Genomic DNA, 20,992 nt, shown 5'->3' with positions numbered 1-20,992 from the left:
GACCCGAAACTAATTACCAACATCAATCGATCGTGTCAGTTTCGGATTTGGGTGATGCTTAGGTCGGTTCGGTTAGTGGTAAAGTTCGCTAGGAATAGTAAAATTGTTGTCGAAAACTACAAAACTTCACCAAAATCTGCAAATGTTTCATCGGAATCTACAAATTTTCGTTGAAATTTGCTGTGATTTGGCCAGATCAGGCTAAATCCCACTAAACTTGGTCAAGATCTCGTTGGATTTGGTCGAGATCTCGCCAGATCTAGCTTGATCTTGCCGAATTTGGCTGGATTTCGTATATAGCTCTGGTCAGGTTGGGATGGGTGGCTTGAGTTTTGGAGAAGGAAACTCGCCACTCAACCTGCCAGTGTCGATTCTTGAAAAGGGAGACCCACCGCCAACCTACGGGAGCTTTGGTTCAGGCTGGAATTGGGTTGACATCGACCGATTTAGCCAGGTTTTCAAGCTTTAGTCGGGTCTGGATTGCCCTAAATGATATATTCCAGTTTTATGTTTGCCATTGTTATAAATTGTAAAATAATTTATATAAAGTTATTACAGTGATAACTTTATTGCAATAATCTATTAGTTCGAAATTTTCTTTCTAATAGATTGCAAAAATAACTAGGATTAAATCAACGCAATGCTCCACTAATTTCTTTTTTAGGGAAATCATGGCCAAGAGGTTGACAAGAACCTCTTTGTAAATATACTCTTATTTCATTCTGAGCATTAGGATGAAAAGATGAGACATTTTCTCATGGCCTAGGATCTGAAAGAAGATTATTAAAGTGCAATATGAATTTGCTTAGAAGACGAATCTTGTAATATAAGTGATTTCCTTTTTAAAAAAAAATTGTTCATAGTGCTAGCAAAAGAATAATGGGTAAACTATAAGTTCATTCTATATATTCAACTTAAGCATTTAATTGTCACATTAATCATGTTCAATAAAGTATTTAGGTATTACTTTAGTGCATATGCGTGTATACAAAATGTATCACATAAATTCAACAAATTCAGTTAAAGACTAAAGTAAGCACAAATAGACTAATGATTTGAAAATGTGCATTGTTTGGAAGAAAAAAAAAAGCTATTTTAGAAGTGCTATGTCCACAATATTTGTTTGGACAATTTTTGAGCTAATAATTAATAATTTGATTTGGGCTAATTTGTATTTGTTTGGACAATTTTTGAGAAGTGCTATGTCCACAATATTTTCACAACAAATCCTAAATGATAAGTTGTTACTGGTTTTAATTTGAACATACTACCAAAATACCCTTCCTCTCCAAACTAAATACTCTTCCCACCCATTTTTCTCTCCTGTTTTCTCTCATTTATTTTCTGTCTTCCTTATTTCACCTCTAACCAAACAGACCCTTAGTAATATCATGGTCCAAGTGGCCCAAACCATATCAAGGCTTTAAAAGCCTAAACCAAAACCTATTATAGGCTCGTAATAAAAGTAAACTATCCCGAGTTAGTCTACTTTTGACCAAAGATTTTCTAGTACATGAACCGTGGATTGAGTTTATTGTAAAAAAACAAGTTCAGTACGTAGCAAAGACGTTGACTTTATTTTCTCTTTTCTCTTTTTTCACTCTGAATCACTCAACAACTTAAACAAATGACATATTTTGAGTATAGACTTCAGACATATGAAGGTTATTTAGTACATCATGTTGCCTTAGAGTTTGGCCACATGCATTCTATTTTTCTATTATTGAAAAGAGTTATTTTAGATGGGGTTATCTCTCTCTCTCTCTCTCTCTCTCTCTCTCTCTCTCTCTCTCTCTCTCTCTCTCTCTCTATATATATATATATATATAAACCTAAAAACACTCTTGAGTAATGAATTGAATATACTTGTTAAGGATTCAAATAATATAAAACTCTTTTTGGTTTTATTAGTGAAATTCTCAACTTTGCATTTCCATGTATATATTTTTGCCAATCAAACATAATACATTCTTGCCCATCAAACATATTATTAGGAGGGGATGTATGTGAAGAAGTAGAGGGACGGCAATGGGAACACAAACAAATCAAGTTATTAGACAGTTGAGCCTCCGAGATCAACTACTTCACCAATTCTCCTAATGTGATTGTGTGTAATGTATTTGGGAAAGGTGGTCTCCCATTTGAAAGTTCATGAGAAACTTGTTGCATTGTTGGGCAAGATTGTGGAATGGTGTGCAAGCATGCAATAGCAATCTTTGCAATGGTAAGCACTTCTGCTGCGGCTTGATTCGTTGGGAGTGAAAGGCATTGGCCCAACACTTCCTTCAACAGTATATTACAAGTTGTAAATTATGTTGGTGATGACAAAGATGAGATATGATCTCCTAGATGCTTTCCCATAATTATTTCTAAAGTCAACACTCCAAAACTAAAAACATCACACTTCTCATTAACTTCGATTGTATTTGCAAGCTTTGCCAAGGAAAAGAATTGACCCAGGTCATCAGGGCCGGCTCAATGGTATAAGTCATTGATGCGGCCGCCTAAGGCCTCATGTGAAAAAAAAGGCCCCTAAATTTTAACCATAGTATTAATTAAACCAAAATATTAATCAATAAATAAAATAATACTTTCTTATCAAATGAAAAACAAATGAAAAGGATAAAGAAATGCTATGTCCATAACATTTTTCACAATATTTTTACAAAAAATTTTAATAGCATATTGTTAAAGGTTGTTATTGACAGCAAAAAAATAATTTTAGTGGCAGGTTCAACTAGAAAACAAGAAGCAACTTAACACCTAAGATTTGTCATGAAAAATATTATGAATGTAACACTTCTAAAAGAAAAAAGAAAAGAAAGAAAGCAATTCACAAAAAAATTCACAACATTTTTCACAATAGTCAAGTTAGCAAATTTTTACTAGTTTTCAACTAGATTCACCATTGACATCACTCTTTTACTCACTACTATTAATCTGCCACATCAACAAATGTAAAAAGTTTTGTCAATTTTTTTGTGTTTATAAACTTTAAAAAAAAAAAAAAAAAAAAAATTCTACGTGATTCATATTGATTAATAGTAATTTTATATATAAAACAAGATAACCAATTTTCGCCTTAGGCCCCCAAATGCATCAAACCACCCCTGTAGGTCATAGGAGCACCATTATTAGTAATAAAAATATAAACATCACTTGAAGTTGGTCCATGCATATGAAAATTGTAAAATACATCAATGTTCTTAATATCATATAAATATATATATATATATATATATATTGGCTGAATATTCTAAATATCATATGTTAGGAATATCATATGTTAGGATCCATTTATGGGACATGTGCTAGATTCTAGTTTAATTTAATTATCTACAGAATCAAATATCTATAGAATCAATGATATATTACATATTATACATATGATATACTACTACACGACACTTTTTAATCATTTTCAGAAAGAAACATAACGGGTGATGGTTAGTTTAGTTGGCTATGGACTAAATACAAACGAAATGAGTGGTTAGTTTATTTGTCTATAGACAAAATATAGGAGGAACGTGGTTTTATTCATTATTAATGCAATGGGCACATAGCTTGAACAATGAACCAAAAAACACCGAAGCTTGGTTTCTTGTAATAAAGTTGTGTGCATATAATTAAAGTAGATGAGATCTAGCAATGCGACCATTGCCTCCTTTTGGATAGAATCCACCGGGTTTTTTCTCATCACCAGAGCCATACACAATCCTCAATATCTCTTCTATGGTCCTGTCAAATGCAACAGAGTCTGCGTCTCCAGCAAGCACATTTCCATTGATCTTTCCCTCAACACCTTCAGCTAGAGGAACCACAAGGCCTTCATCTTTGTGACCTTGATGTCCAAGCCTATCTCTTAGTTCTGAAAAGCGATTTATAAACTCTCCCACAGTTATTCCATATGGTGACACTATCTCCTTTGCATGCTCGTATAGGTATGCTTGAATAACAGCATTTTGGCCTGATTCCACGCCTAAAAGGCCTGCAACAAGCTGAACATATACAAGTCAACATTTTTAGAATAACGGTTTGATAATTTTTGGACAAGTAGTAATTTATTATGATATTAAAGTAAGTGTTGTGAATGTACTCTTGTTTTCGTGCTCTAACAATCTACTTCTCAAATAATAAAATGGGTTGGGTTTACATTAAATTTGGTGTAACATTTATCAACGTTACACTACTCAATAACTATATATATTAAATGTAAATTTTGAAAAATCCACTATTAAATAACTTGAATTACATTGTCACCTTTTATCTTATATGTATGCAAAACATAAAGATTATCAGAGATTAATTATTATCTCATTTATGAAATGCTTAAAATTCAATTTTCTTTTACTTTAAAAATAGTTAGAAAAAAATGATACTGCTAATTAAAAAGAAAATTATATCTAGTTGATACCAAATTTGGCTTGTACGATAAAAATGTAGAAAACATATATAATTAAATGATAGGATTTTCAAAATTTTAATATAATTAAAAAATTATTAGGTGAGTTATATGAAATATAACTTGATTATGGACCATTAAAAGAATTACAAATTTCATTTGTCAAACTTTATTATTGTTTGTATGTTCTAATAAGTATTACATGTTTATCCCACATTGGTTGTGTGTGTTAGAGTTTCAGTCCGTATAACCCCAGACTACTATTACAAAAGTTAAGCCATTTTGTAGTGGTACTTTATTTATGTAATATATTATAAGCATATTTAAAAAATAAGTATTATTGTTTCCTCAAAAAAAAAAAAAAAAAAAAAAAAAAAAAAAGCTTTATCATTTCTTAGCATAAAAAAATAGTTTATTCTACAAAACAAAAGGGTACACTACAAAAAAAAGGTTCTATAGCCACGTTTTTAAAAACGTGGCTATAGAACGATTTGGCCTATAGCCATATTTTTTTAGGCCTCGTTTTCAAATGTGACCTAAACCCCATGATTATAGGCCTAAGGGGTTTATGGTCGCACTTTTTTAAACGTGATCTATGGCCACAGTTATTGATGAATTTTTTTTTTTTCCCGTGTATGGTGAAACATGTCTAGCTAATCAGTGCAATATCAATTTGTCACAAATTATTCAAAACACATCTTACTAAAAATAAAAATTAAAAACTAAAAAAAAATTATTAAAAAAGTCATTGTTGCAACTTCTTTTAATTATTTTTTGCATATAAAAACTTTTATTGCAAGTCATAAATCAGAGGTGATTTATCCTCACAACAGTTAGTTCAGACAATCAATCATAATTACAAACATCTCAAGCACCAATGGCAATACACCTACAACTGACACTCGTGAACCAAGACATCACTCAACATACCTTTAACCCACCTAAATATTCCCTGTTATTGATGTTTTGTTTTTATTTTTTTCACGTATGGGTGAAACACATCAATGTCGAAACTTCTTTTAATTATTTTTAAGCAAACAAAAAAAATTTTATTGCCAGAACTGGATTACCTGGTTTCCTATAAACAAACACCCCCCTATCCCCAATTCCTCTAGTTACTATCAAAAAGAATTTCACCCAACTAAGTTACCACTATAGGCAGGGACGGAACTAGAATTTGAAGTCGAGAGGGGCAAATATAATTTTCTTGAGAGGGGCAAATATAATTTTTCATAGACTTCTTTTCTAAAATCTTAAATATATACCTATTATTTAATATTTTAAAAAAAATTGGGGGGGGAGGGGGGCCACAGCCCCCCTCTTCTTGAACATAGTTCCGTCCCTGACTATAGGCATGTACTTATCCAAAAAATAAAATTACCACTATAGACAGGTATCTTCTCTCCAATTATTGATACAAATCTCACTTTTCAATATAGATTATAATTCCTTATGACCTTTTTATTTTGGCTTGATTCCTTTTGACCCTTTTTTCCCCTTTCTAGTTTGGACCTCTTAACTTTTCCAGGCTAAGATCTGCCTTCACTTGCTACCACCTACCATATTGCTCATTAAAATCTCAAAATCATAATGAGACAATGAAACCAACCCTTAATATATTTTTATACATATATTGGCTCTTAAGCTTCCCACTTCTTATACCAAACAATCAATGAAAAATTAAATTAATAAAGCACACAAGCTACTCCCAACAATATACACGTGGTAGCACAGCATTACTATAACCAAACAAAACAAGGGTGCACATAGCACAATAGATTAAGAATAACTTTCTCTAATTTATTTCTTTTAGAAAATTTGGTGGGCCAGATGTTGGCATAACACATCATACGGCCCTTAGCACATAACAAACAGCAAATTAAGGAAAAAAACTTGGTTTTCATTAATTGCGGTGTCACCAAAACTTCACAGATATTTCACTTTTTTGTCACTTGTTGCACGGCCAGATTGTGTATTTGCGTGTTTGAGAGAGATTTTGGCGGTTTCAAGATGATATCTATTTTTACCTTATCAACAACCTCTGCTGACCAAGACATTAGCAATAACAACCTCTGCCTACCCAAAAAAAAATTAAGATTGTGTATTCTTTACATCTTTTTCTTTATTTTTTTCTCAAACTTTTTCTAAGCGACTAAAAAATCTCGAAAGAAGAAAAAATAATTCTCGAAATTCTCTTTTCTTTAAGTCAAAATTTCCTATCAACAAAACAAACTCAAGAACTTCTACAAACATCGAAATTCTGTTTTGTTTCCCATCAAAACTTCCTATCAACCAATCAAACTCTAGAAAATTCTAAAATTTTAAACATATATATATTTTTTGGTTTAAAACAAAAATCTGAAGCAAAAAAGAAAATAAACTAAAAGAAAGAGAAAAAGAAATTGTCTTTAAAAATTTTCTTATGAAACAAACAAACCCTTCAAGAACAACGTTAAAATCTCAACATTGGATACATAAATACATAGATATAGAGAAGAAAAAAAAACCTACATGATGGATTGAAGATTGTTAGGTTAAGGAAAGCCCGATCTAGAAATGCCGTCCTCCACCGTTGGGAAATTCGACGGAGGCACCAATACCACGATGCTCTCTTCCTCTTCCACTATCAGTCTCATATCGTTTTCTTCCTCTAAAAAATTGAAAGAATGAAAGAAAAAGAAAACCCAAAAACAAAAATTGATGGGTTTCTAAAATCTAACTAATGAGAATGTAGGTTAGAGAAATTGAAGAAGAAATATAAAGGAAGAAGAAAAAGAAGAGGTCGTGGTTGGGATTTTTTGGGATTTCTCTTTTCTTTTGTGTGTGTGAATGAAGAGAGGCACAGGGAAAATGAAGCGATTCAGAGGGTGTGCTAGGGTTAGTAGGTTTTTTACTATACTATTTATATAAAGCCTAAAGCCGGGTTTTTAACCTGCAGTTATAGGCAAAAACTGAAGCCACGTTTAAGAAATGTGACCCCATCCCAAACTAAAGCCGCGTTTTAAACACGTGGCTTCAGACTAAATTTAAAGTCGCGTGTTTAAAACGCAACTTTAGACTAAATTTAAAGCCGCTTTAGGTAAGCTAGAGCTACATTTTATAAATGTAGCCATAGTTAAGATTAAAAAAAAAAAAAATGAAATAGGAAGGTCCTATAGCCGCGTTTTTTAAATGCGGCAATAGCTCCACCCCTGAAAATGCGGCTATAAACACTAAAAATGCGGCTATAGACATATTCTATAGCCACATGTTTAAAACGCGGCTTCTTTTGCCCACTTTAAGCCGCGTTTTTTAAAAACGAGGCTTTATGCCGTTTGTAGTCGCGTTTTTACAAACGCGGCCTAAGACCTGTGTGTTTTGTAGTGGTAGTATAAGCAATAGATTATTGATACTACCTGTTTTGTAGAACATTACTATGGATCAAGTTTAAATCTTGATTACCCTTCTAGAACTAGGGGCTTTGAGTTTTGGAATTGTTCCAACATAGCCAATAAGTCCAACATAAGGAATAAGGTAAGAAGCAAGGAGGAAGTGAACTCCACTGTAATAAGGATCAAAAGGTGGGGACAACTTTTTCCCTATTGTAGCATCAACTGTTTTTGCAAATGATTCTTTACTTAAGTCTAATAATGGTCTTGGAAATCCTTTAACGACTTTTTGAATGGCCTTGCACCAAGAACTTAATAGTTAGTACCATGATAATTTTGATTATCAAAAAGAGTACCATGATAATTTTTTAAAAAAAAATTATAGCTATGATAGGATATAAAATCTATAGTATCTACATTATGATAATTATGATAATTGTTTATCATTATGTTAAGACATCAATGTGTTTCTATTCAATATAGGTGGTATTCAAACCCAAATCCCTTATTTAAGGCTAAAAATATTTATCAATCAAACTAACTGGAACCCATTAGCCATTAAACCCAAACAAAAAATCCCAAAAGAAATTAAATAATTATTTTAAAAGAGAAACCGCAAGTGTCCAACTTCTTGGTAAGCAAATTACAGGATAACATCTTGGATAAAATTATCTAAATTTGCCTTTTTAGCACCAAAGGGTGTTGGACCTCCCTTGGTTAAATTTGGAGCAACTTTATCTAAGCCATAACCCAAAGCGCCATACAAAAAGAATTCAGCTTCAAAGGATTCTAAATTTAGAGGAAATTCCAAAAGATCCACGTCTGCCTTTGCAAAATGTATATGGGTGAATTCAGAAGAATAAATTTTCGGGAGGAAGAAGAGGGAGATTAGTAAAGTGGTGATGGTGGCTGTGCTAGTAGTAGTTAGTGCCATCGTGTTTTTTTTTTTTTTTTTTTTTTATGCTAATGTTTGTATTTATATATAATCGCTAGATAGTTATATTTAGCAAAATTTCATATGGCTAAGTAACATTATTGTTTATATTTATAATAATTCCACATGGCTATCTAACTTATCTACAATCGTATTATTCTAATACGATTGTAGATAAGTTAGATTGATGCTGATGCTATTATATTGTTTATATTTAGAATAATATGGACATTGTCTTTGCATGGTTAGGTGACTATTGAATGGGGGGTGATTTGAAAAGGTAAAACTAATTATGTATTATTAATTTGAGTTGTGAACTTATGATTTATTGATGTTAATGTGGACTTTGTAAGAACCAACTATAAAAGCTAAATCAGCCATTGCATCATATATAAAAAATACATAATTTCATAAAGGACATGTATATTCTAGATTCAAATCCTATCAGTAGTAATTTGTTAAAAAAAAAAAAGAGAAAAAGATGGATTCAAATCCTATTAGTAACAATTTGTTAAAAAAGAGAGAGAAAAAGACTATCAGTAACAATTTGTTAAAAAAGAGAGAAAAAAATGGATTCAAATCCTATCATTAACAATTTGTTAAAAAATAAAGAAAAAAGATGGATTCAAATCCTATCAGTAACAATTAGTAACTTTCAGGTCCCATACATGATTTGGTTACCACCAATTGATGGAACAAGTAGGTTCTCCCTTACGGTATAAGTCTAATAATAACCAATTGTACCATATTTACTCAAACCTACTAGATGATAGATTTTGATATTTTATTTTATTGTTAATTTATGACCTCTTTTCAATGGAACTTAATGGACTTTAGAAATTTGTTCCCATCTTATTGGGACTTAGAGAAATGGACTTTAGAAATAAAAATTCTTAATAATGTAGTATCAGATACAAACATACAATCTTCCTCAAAAAGATACAAACATACAATGGGAGCACCTAAGTGTAAATGAGCCCTAGGAAAAGGCTTTATGATTATGTGAGAAAAAAAGAAAAGAAAAAGGAAGCGATCGACTCCTAAGGTAATGCTCCATTTAAAAGCTCGGATATTTTATTATAAAGAATGTAATTACTAATTAGGCATTTGTAATTAATTAATTTATAACTCAAATGATGGAACAAGGAACTTTTTTTTTTAATTTTTTATTTCAAGGTGAAGATATATATATATATATATATATATATTGTAAGGACGCAAATCGTAACGAACCTAACTGTGTTGGGTTCGCACGTGAAAAGGCCCAAACAATGTCATTTGTAGAGCGTGGGTTTGAAAGGCTAGGTCTTGATCACCAGGTGGTGGGTTTTTCATGGTGTTCATACAAGGTTATGTTATCTTCACCCCTGGAGTCTTTCTCCTGGAGGTGGGCTGGGAGGCTCTGGTTTTTGGCCATTTTTCCCAGCCAAGTCTATAGATTACTCACTTTTCCTTTTATATTAGCCCGTGTCCACTGTCCTTCGTCCACGTGTAGGGTTAAATCTTCCAAGACTGATACTTGTCCCATCAACCCATACCCAAAGTCGTTGGGGGTGGTTGTAAAAGCCAAAGAATTCGGTTCCGTCAGGTGCAGAGCATTAAATGGTAGTAAAGGCAGCTTTCCACAGATATTTTAGATTTTCTTTCAAACTTAGTCCTATACCGTTTTTGCCCCTCTCTTTGGTGGGACGTTGGGTTTGCCGAGGACAGAACTGTCCTCGGCTGAATTGCAAGGTTATCCCACCGAGCTTGGGCTACAGCCTTTCCTTGGCTTGGGCCTCTAGCCCCCTTCACGGGTAAACGAGCCCGGCCCATGAATTATTTGGACCCCACATATATATATATATATATATATATATTTATATATAAAAAAAGTATATTACCCAGTTTAATAATTATAGATGGCTTGGCCGGAATGTAAAAATTATTTTATAATATTTTTACAAATTGTTGATTTGACAAATTTTTACTAACTCTTATTTGAATCTAACATTGCTAACACTTTTTTACTTATCAATAACCACTCAACACATTACAAGTATATAAAAAATTTGTAAAATAATTTTGTACTTTTAACATTTTCAATATAACTTTGAAACTTAAAATTAAAATTCATTGACTAATAATATAGCCATATAATGTGCATGAAATATATACAATAAAGTACTCACATATCTACATGTTTAGCCTTACTTTTATGTTATTTTGTGACTGATTATATAATAACTTTGTGTTGTAGGTAGCAAGGGCTTTATGTGCAAAGTGGGGCTAGGCCAATTGAATCAAGCCAACTTACATCCAGCCAGGCATGAATTCAAGAAAAGACCAACCTAATTAAATTTAAGTCCAATTGGAGCAAGGAATCAAAAGAAATTTGCACCAAAACCAAGTCCAATTCAGATTAGGAATCCAGACTGCACATCAGTTAGTATTTTTAGCATAACTTTTAGCTCAGATGTCCAATTGAGATGATTCAAGTTGGGCTGAAAAGTTAACTTAAAGGGCTACAACTTTTTAGTTTAGCAAAAATCTGAATTCTGAAGTTAAGTGGGCCAAAATAGTCGGTTAATTGAAGCCTAAAAATCTGAGATTTTCTCCAAACGGGAATTCAACTTGTAATAGGATTCATTGACCTATTTAAAGGCTCTTTAGGAAAAAATTCATGGGGGCGGAGGCTAGTGCTAGGGCTGGGGGCTATACATAGAGAGTGCGGCTACTTCTTTGGTTTTCTTCCATAACAGTTAGTTTTATTTTATTTGTCTAGTTTAATGTTTAGTATTTTATTTTTGTGTTTTCTTTCAATTACTATGAGGAGCTAAATTTATAATTAGGGTTGAGGATGAAACCTTGTTAAGGATTTTCAGTAATATTTATATGATTTGATTTTTCCCACAATAGTTGTTCTTTATTGATTTAAATTATTCTTGCTTCACATCAATTGACTAAGATGAAATTCTATATATGAGTTCAATCATTTTTTTCTCATGATTTTGGATATGTCTTAATTAATTGAATGCTTTGTTTATTAATTCTTGATTATAAAATTGGATATCGCTTGTAATTTGTCTGTCAATGGATACAATTTATGATTTGATTTTTAGAATTGAATATATCTTGTGATTTGTTTGGATACAGATACAATTGATGATTTGATTTTATACTTAAGAAGCGAAGAAGAACATGCTTTTGATTTTTAAAATAAGGATTTTAATGATGATATTTTCCATGATAGCAAGATTGATTTCTAGATTATCATGCAGTGGTTGGGAAAAATTAATGATCATAAATATATGCTGATATGATTTACAAGGCGGATTCCAAAACCTTAATTCCTTTCCCTTAATTGTTTACATCTTTTTATTGCTTTATATCTTTTGCTTAGTTTAACTATTTGCTTAATTTTATTATTTGTTTAGTATATTTAATTGCCAAAAAAAAAAACCAATTTTTGTTAAACTAGATTAGGATTAATTTGGTTAAGGTTTAATTAATTTTCCTACATTCATACAAGTCCCTATGGGTTCGACCTCGTTCTTGTCCAACTATATTTCAGTACGGTTCGTACACTTGTGAGTATTTTAAAATTTCACAACACCATATAACCATACAGAATCTATTAATTTCCTCTTAAATTATATAGAGAGAGATGGTTGTCCTTGTTTTTCAATGAAGTGCAAAACGTCGTTGTTTTAGTCTTTTAGATATGGGTCTGAGTGGGCCCAAATCCTGTGAGTCTGTACTGTGAAATGTTTCAATAGGCAAGCTCATAGAGTTTTGGACTTGGAAAGCCCAGTCAAATTATATATGTTCTCAAAATTTTTATTTTTTATATATATTTTTATTTTGATGGGATGTTCTAAAAAATTTTGTTAAAGAACTTTTGAATTATAGGATTGGGTTTGGGTTTGGGTTTGGGTTTGGGTTTGGGCTTGGGCTTAAGTCGGTTTGGCTAGGAACCAATTCTAATACGAGAATGATTAATATTTAATACACATATGTACAATATAAAAGTTGTAGGTTGCCTCCGCTCAATACAATTACAAATCATATTACTAGCTTTTCCTTGAAGAGAGAAGAATAAAAAATGCAATCCGCTGTTAATGCAATAAACAGGTAGTCTTTGTCTTTTCTTTTTCTTTTTTTTTAATAAAATTTTTCCTTCTCTCTGTCACTCTTTGTCTGTATTTTATTTTCTTAGCAAAAACATACTAGTAGTTAAAAGTTGATGGTTTTTAGACCCCTTAAAAATACAATTGGATTAACTTAGGTAATTAGTCAAGTTGTTACTTAGTCCAAATTCCAAATCTAGGTTATCACAATCAAACAATCATATCATGCAAAGTAGCGGAAAGATAAATAATACAATGATATGATCGCCCAGGAAACCAAACCAGTAGAAAAATGGGGAGGATATAACCTAGCTATCCTCAAGGTAAACCTAAATCCACTATGAAAGAATCGAAGTTGTTCAACAGGACTTAGACCACTAACATCCTATTGCTATCCACTAGTAGAAACTTACTGATATGACCACGTGCAAGCTCTGAGACCACGTATTCCTTCTTTCTTGGATTCTCCAGCAAGTACAAGCACACCCGCTTGTGTTTCTTTAAGTTCTTATGGCAACAACTAAATGATCATCAAGTTCTTGAACGAATCTCCTTCTTGATAATCCTAAGCTTGTGTAAAGGAAAACTCCTCAAGATCTCACAAGATATTTACACAAACAATAATATAAGCAACACTAAAACATGGCTAGGGTTTGCCTTATATACCTAGGGCAAAAACATAAAACTCTAAACGTTTTAAATGAACTAGAGTTGAGTTGAAATTCTGCAAAAAAACGCATCTAACCCGATTTTCGATTGATCGAGCCTAAGTTTCGATCGATCGAACCAAGTCGAGAAGCAATATTAATTTCTACATCAATTTGTTCCAACTTTACATAAGTGAACCAACTTTGAGCAAGTCTAAACACGACTAAACATCTTGTTTTGACCATGGTTTGCCAACAACACACATTAGAGTTCTAAATACATAAGATCCTAATTCTTTAGAACCTAACAAACTCCCCCTTTGGCAATCCGTGACAAAACACAACCAAAAGCTCAAAGTTTACAAAGAAAAGCCCTTTACAAAAAAATGCTCATAAAAACAAATCCAATCCTAACTACTATCCATCAGTTGCAAGTGTAAACACCAGCTCAATTGAATCAACATGTATATTTCCTGAAACACTAAACAAAATACATAACCGCATGTGTGGAAAATACAAGTAAACAAAATAAATTCTTGATTTCAACCAACACACAATAAAGACATATAGCAATGAATAACTCATAAATATAAATCAATAAGCAGTTGAAACAAGAAACATATAAAGCAATAAGAGTATCTCCCCCTAACATGAACAGCCCAACAAAAATATGGCAAGAGCTAAAAAGATAAAATACAATGTGAAGCACCTAGATAAAAGTGCCTAAGTATGTACTCCCCCTTTTTGTGACGGAATGCCAAAGGACAATCAAAATCCATCATCAAAAACAGGTGGCAGTGAAAATCGTTGAAACTGTGCCAACTCCGCACGCAAAGCACGGATCTCATCAAGCACGTCCACCAAAATCTGTCCATGAGCCACTTGAACGATTAAGACATGGTCCAACATATGTTGAATGTCTGAATCATTCGAAGTAGTCGGTGGAGGAGCATCAGCATCATCAGCAACAGCATCAGATGCCTCAGCAGCATCAACACCTGTAGAAGAGGAAAGCGGGGGAACAACACCAGAAGACACACCTCTAGGATGCGTAGAGCCAACTCTCAAGTGAAAATCCCTTTGCCTAAGGAAGGTGGCACCTATGGGAGCTATGACATGAACGGGCTCACCAGCAGGGAAATCGGCTACACCGAGAAACAACAAAATCCTATGAATGAAAATAGGATGGATAAGAGCATGCGCTATGGCAAAACTCCTATGAACTTCGTTCAAAGAATAAAGAAACAGATGTGGAAAGCTAATAGACGCACTAGACACAAAAGCGTACAAAAACACACATCGCTCAAGAGGGATGGTGTGGAGATGAGAAATAGGCCACAAAGAATGACACGCTATCCTAAAGAAAAGATAGGCAATCTTAGTAAGCTCAGCAAAAGTGATCCGAGGATCAAAACCCTACTAGATAGAAGACCCAGTGATGTATGACATAACGTCATCTAAGGATGGAGACTCCTCATAGGGATAGACAGGCTCTCTAACGACCGGAACCCCAAGAGCATCAGCCACTATTCGAAGAGTAATGGTGAACTCAATACCTCGTATCCAACTCCTAACAAGGGTGTTGGAATCATAGACGTGGCAAGAGAGATTCGAGAAGAACTCTCTAATCAGGGTGGTCGAGGGTGGATGATCTACCTCTAACAAGGACAGCCAACCTTGACTCTCAAGGTTTGCCCTAATGGCAAGATCTATCTCATCTAACACAACAGAACGCTCAGCCTAAATTTTACGCTTACAGTTCAGTTTCTCAAAGGCCTCTCTGCTTTTGTCATTCCTAAACACCTTACTCTTAGAGGGAGACTTAGAGGAAGTGAAGAAGGTCCAATGGGCTCTAGTCTTCCTAGGCATGGTGCTAGGATAAGGACCAAGACACAAAGAAAGAAAAAGAAAAACCAAGGGCAAACTGCAAGTTAGCACAAAAAAAATATAGAACAAAAAATCTATATGATGCATGGACAGTGTAAATGTCGTGATGCATGCTCTAATGCAGTGCAATTAAGTTCAAATTCATAAAATTGGCTTGAGCATAGAGTTTCTAACAAAACCCCCAAATTTTGAAAAACCACTTGTTCAATTTGTTATAAATTGACGAATTGATTATTACACATTAGAGAAAACAGGTAAAAATGATCAATTACATCAAAACAACAAGTCAATTTCATCAATTAAACCGAATTTGAACAAAAACCCCAATTCGGGTTTAATACAAGCCTTAGAATTTTTAATTTATCACAAAACCTCAAATTGATCAAATTAACCAACATAGATCATGAATATATCAATATAGCAACAAAACCCATTGATCAATTTCACAAAATAAGGCTTGATTAATCAAAAACCCCAATTTATGCATAGTCCGAAAATTTACCCATAAATCATGAAAGAATGCATGAAAACATGAAAAACAATGCAAAAGAAAGGGTAATATGGACATACCGACTTATGGAGAGAGAAACCTTGCAAGAAATTAGGAGGAAAATGACAAAAAATTTGTTGTGGAGCCTTGCCAAGTCGGAGAGAGAGAAAAAGTTTTGAAAAGTTTTTGAAAAAGTGGTTTGAACAAGTCAAATATGAATTTTTAAAAACCTTATTCCCAAAATTCGATTGATCGAAACAGACAGAGACTCCTTAATAATTTTAAACACAATTTTGATTGATCGAAAAACAGATTGGATCAATCGAAACAGGTAGAGACTCATTAACAAAAAGAGTTTGAAAAATTTTTTAGAAACATCTCAAAGCATTGAAATTGATGAACAAAATGCATGAGTATGTGATGATATGTTTTTCAAAAATAACAGTTTTAAGCCCAGTTTTCCCAAAGTCAAAATTTCATACATTCTCCATAAATTTTCAAGCATCAATTTTGTTTTGCATAAAAACTCATAGTATTTGCAAACTTGGTTGGTCAGACCAAAGACACACACAGTAACACGTACAATGTTTAGCAAAGAGTAACTTGTGTAGTGTGTACAACTAGCAAAAACTTGAGATACATGTGAGGTGATATGAGTATAGCAATTAAACGCAAAGTTTACAAAATTCATCATATAGCATTTGAAAGAGACCATTACCAAAAGAGTTACATTATATAACTCTCACATCTCCTAGATCATAAGCTTGCAATCATGTAAGTTTTTTTTATTTTGCCTCATATTTTACACACAAATTTTAATTATTCAGAAACTTATTAAAATAGCCGGAATAATGTACACACCAATTTTAGCAATTATTTGATTTAGCATTAAGTCTAATAATGTATAACCAATTTTAGCAATTATTTGATTTAGCATTAAGTCCAATAATGTACACACCAATTTTAGCAATGAAATCGAGACTACACTTTCTCGAGCACAAAATTTTACGATATGCGCTAAGATGTTCATGATTGGCTAGTGAACAGTGGTAAGATGGTTATTTCTGCTTTTCTTCAAAAGTTCAAGTTCGACAGTCAAAGACATGTGACTTCAAGATCAAGACAAAGTGATCAAAATTATAAACATCTTTCCTACACAACATACACTACAAAGCTTCAACTAGTAAAGTGCAATAAGTAAATTCATCAAAACTAAACAAGATACAAAAGACATGTTATGTGAAAATAAATTGACCAACCTTGTTTTCAAAAACCAAAAAAATAGTGCAAAACACAATTTGCTTCCTTTTTCTTTTCTTTTTTTTTCTTTTTTTTCTTTTTTTTTTTATTTGAAAAAGATAAACAAAAACAACCTAGAATGAGATGCATGAATGTTATGCAATGCAAATTCGAGAAATAGAGAAAAACAAAAACCAAAGAACAATGGTCACAAAGAATAGCAATGAAGTACAAGGACCATGTCAAAAGGACTCAATTAGATTGAGCCTTTTGCATCCAAAACTTTTTAGATGCACCACGAGCATTGGAGTTCTTATTCACATGGGAATGATTTCCAACTCCAGAATTGGAATAAAGGTTTAAAGCCTTTATTAATTCACCAATGAGTACCATAGGATCTTGTGCTTGAGGCACATGTGCTTTTGATTTGTTTGCTCTCTTAGCAGCTTGCAGCTTGTAACAGTTTGGACGAATGTGTCCAAACTTTCCACAAAAATGACAAACTTATGCAGGCTTATCATGTGACTTGTCCTTAGAAATGGTAGGCTGCTTAGGTTTAGACTCTTTCAGATCAACCCTAATCTTCTTAGGAGGTGTAACTTCTAAGGGCTTGACAACCTCAAGCACAACCTTACTCACAGGGAGTTCAGAAGAAGATGAAAGAACAAAGATAGTGGAATTGGGTGTAGACACATTGATGCTTTCTACAAAACCTAACCCAATTTTATCAGAAGGAAACTTTTGAACACTCAGCATATGATCAAGTTTGAAACTAGCAAACCTATTAGATTGTTCTCTAACAATAGAAAGCTCATGTTCCAAATTCTTAACTTTATCAAGTAAAAGCATGTTCTCAGTCTTCACATTATTCAAAAGTTCAGTAGCATCAAACATTTTAACAAGCAAATTTTTCTTATCAAGCTCAAGAGATGCAATTTTCTTCAAGCCTAATTCAACATTCATAGCATCCTTTACAGCAACTTTGCAAGTTTATTGTAGGCTTTTTGAAGATTTGCCTCCTCAAAGAGTTCTTCATCAGAAGGGTTCTCTTCAGCAGATACGCTTTCATTGACTACAACAATAGCAATGAAAGCAATGAAGTTTCCATCCTCGTCACAACCAGACTCATCATCAGAAACTTCACCATCACTAAGGGTTACAACCATAGCCTTACCTTTAGACTTCAAGTAGGTAGGACATTCAGATTTCATGTGACCATACCCTTGACATCCAAAACACTGAGGACCCGTAGAATTATTTGAAGATTGACCTACTTTTTCTCTAGGTTTATCAGTATTATTAACCTTAGTGGAATCATTCTTCCTAAAGTTTCTAGATTCAGCAGTGTTTTTATCTCTTGCCCTTCTGTTTTTGTTTCTAAGAAAATTCTTAAAGTTCTTGGCAAGGTAAGCAATCTCTGTAGCAAATAACTCATCATCAAATCCTCCAACATCAACATCATCAACTGACTTAAGAGCCATTGATTTGGATTTGCTAATCTTAGGTAGGTCAACTCATAGGATTGAAGAGATCCTACAAGTTCATCAACAGGGATGGAGTCCACATTCTTGCTCTCAGTGATGGCAGTCACTTTGGGTCTAAAATCTTCAATCAAAGATCTAAATATCTTCCTAACAATTTTAGGTTGATCATAAATTTCACCCAAGTTATAAGCAGAATTAACAATATCATTAAGTTTAGCATAGAATTTCATCAAAAGATTGATCATCGGACATCCTAATACTTTCAAATTTAGAATTTAATTGCTGCAATATATTGATTTTGACAGCCTTTGTGCCTTCATGCACAGTCTGGAGGATATTCCAAGCAGTATGAGCAATCTCAACATTTGAGATTCTCTTAAATTCCTCCATAGAAACAGCGTTAAAGATAGCATTCATAACTTTGCTATTGAACGCAGCTGCTTCTTTTTGAGAAGTTTGCCACTCACTAACAGGAGTAATGGGCTTCTCCCATCCGTATTCAATGGAGTTCCAAACTCTCTCATCAATTGATTTCAGGAATGCTTTCATCCTTACTTTCCAATAAGCATATTTATTCCCATCAAAGTGATGAGGAATAACAAGAGAATGTCCATTTTCCATGACAACAGGGGTCAAGGATCAGCTCAGTGATCAAAAGATCAACAACAAGAAAGCAACCCGCTCTAATACCACTTGATAGTTTTTAGACCCCTTAAAAATACAATTGGATTAACCTAGATAATTAGTCAAGTTGTTACTTAGTCCAAATTCCAAATCTAGGTTATCACAATCAAACAATAATATCATGCAAAGTAGCGGAAAGATAAATAACACAATAATATGATCATCCAGGAAACCAAACCGGTAAAAACTTGGGGAGGATTTAACATAGTTATCCTCAAGATAAACCTGAATCCACTATGAAAGAATCGAAATTGTTTAACAGGACTTAGACCACTAACATCCTATTGCTATCCACCAGTAGAAACTTACTGACACGACTACGTGCAAGTTCCGAGACCACGAACTCCTTCTTTCTTGGATTCTCCAGCAAGTACAAGCACACCCGCTTTAATTTCTTATGGTAGCAACTGAATGATCATCAAGTTCTTGAACGAATCTTCTTCTTGATAATCCTAAACATGTGTAAAGGAAAGTTCCTCAAGATCTCACAAGAGATTTACACAAACAACAATATGAGCAACACAAAAACGTGGCTAGGGTTTGCCTTATATATCTAGGGCAAAAACATAAAACATAAATGTTTTAAATGAACTAGGGCTAAGTTGGAATTTTGCAGAAAAATGCATCTAACCCGATTTTCGATTGATCGAGCCTAAGTTTCGATCGATCGAACCAAGTCGAGAAGCGATATTAATTTCTGCATCAACTTGTTCCAACTTTACATAAATGAACCAACTTTGAGCAAATCTAAACACGACTAAACATCTTGTTTTGATCATGGTTTGCCAACAATACACATTAGAGTTCTAAATACATAAGATCCTAATTCTTTAGAACCTAACAAAAGTAATTTAGTTTATTAAGTAAACAAACATTAATGGTTGAGAAGAATGCCAAAAGTTTCAACTCTAGTCGTATTTATGTAAAAAAAAATACAAGGGTGAATTCATCAACGAAACAATCATAGTCCTATTGGTTGGAGCCGTTATGAGAAAATTTTTCCTTTCAATTAGGACATAGAAATATTGTTTTTATTTTTATGGGAATTAGGACTTAGAATTAGAGTATACTTTATTTTTTTAAAAAGAAAAAAAATTAGTATATGCTATTTTAACAACAGTAATATAATTGCCCGGTTTGTAATGTAATATCAATGATCCAGACAAAGAATGCATATTTGTATTAAATTTTATTGTGTCAATTTTTCATTTAAAAACAAGTTTAAATTATGATTGTTGTTGCCATTGAATGGTTATTTTTAAGAGGGTTCTTTCTTATTACCTTTCATCACTCCCGTAGCCCATCCTACACTTATTCAACATATAGTGCTTATGCTGTCTGCAACTCGCACCACGTTTGAATAGTTGCTATGATTCAGCCAAGCAAAAAAAAAAAAAAAAAAAAAAAAAGTTGATAAGAGTCTCAAAATTATTAGCATAACTTGTTGTTAACTCGTTCAATGCACGAGAACTATAACAAAAAAAATTTTATATAATACTATATGCTTGCATATTATTAAGATTAGTCTTCAATACAATTTTTGAAAAATATATATAACCGGATACTTTTTGTTAGTCACAACTACGTTGTAATTTGTACTCTTACATACTATCTTATAGGAGATTATTTGATTCATCCCAGCCACTCAGAATATTTATGAAAGGTTTAACAAAGAAAAAATACAAGCACACTCTTATTTGTTCGTGAAAAATACTTATACATGCATGTGCTAATGAATAATTCAATTT

The 20,992-nt window shown here is 33.0% G+C and overlaps 1 pseudogene; it reads right to left on the bottom strand.

Moving 5' to 3' along the window:
• Nucleotides 1-3,517: 3,517 nt before the first annotated feature.
• On the bottom strand, nucleotides 3,518-8,704 carry LOC115994134 (annotated as a pseudogene).
• Between the last annotated feature and the right edge of the window lie 12,288 nt (nucleotides 8,705-20,992).

Source organism: Quercus lobata, chromosome 6 (assembly GCF_001633185.2).
Source record: "Quercus lobata isolate SW786 chromosome 6, ValleyOak3.0 Primary Assembly, whole genome shotgun sequence".
Classification (NCBI taxonomy): domain Eukaryota; kingdom Viridiplantae; phylum Streptophyta; class Magnoliopsida; order Fagales; family Fagaceae; genus Quercus; species Quercus lobata.
Note: the sequence above shows the minus strand (reverse complement) of the source record. Positions and strands in the feature narration are given on the sequence as shown.